The sequence below is a fragment of the Palaemon carinicauda genome, chromosome 17 (genome assembly GCF_036898095.1).
Source record: "Palaemon carinicauda isolate YSFRI2023 chromosome 17, ASM3689809v2, whole genome shotgun sequence".
Classification (NCBI taxonomy): Eukaryota; Metazoa; Arthropoda; class Malacostraca; order Decapoda; family Palaemonidae; genus Palaemon; species Palaemon carinicauda.
The window spans coordinates 130,807,826-130,808,057 of NC_090741.1; positions in this window are offsets into that span (position 1 = coordinate 130,807,826).

Genomic DNA, 232 nt, shown 5'->3' on the forward strand with positions numbered 1-232 from the left:
CTCATTTCTTCTTAAGACTTCTGCAACCAAAACACAGAATAACCAAAGTAAAAAAAAAAATCATAACATCAGGTCTACATAACCTCATCAATAACCTCCCTCTGTTTGCGGGCAATACGGGCTTCTTGGGCGGAACAGGTGTGGGAATAGATATTCCCTCATCCCTCGATTTCACTTATCCGAGTTTACGGCACAGTTTCGCAATACAACTCACTACCACCATGTCACCATT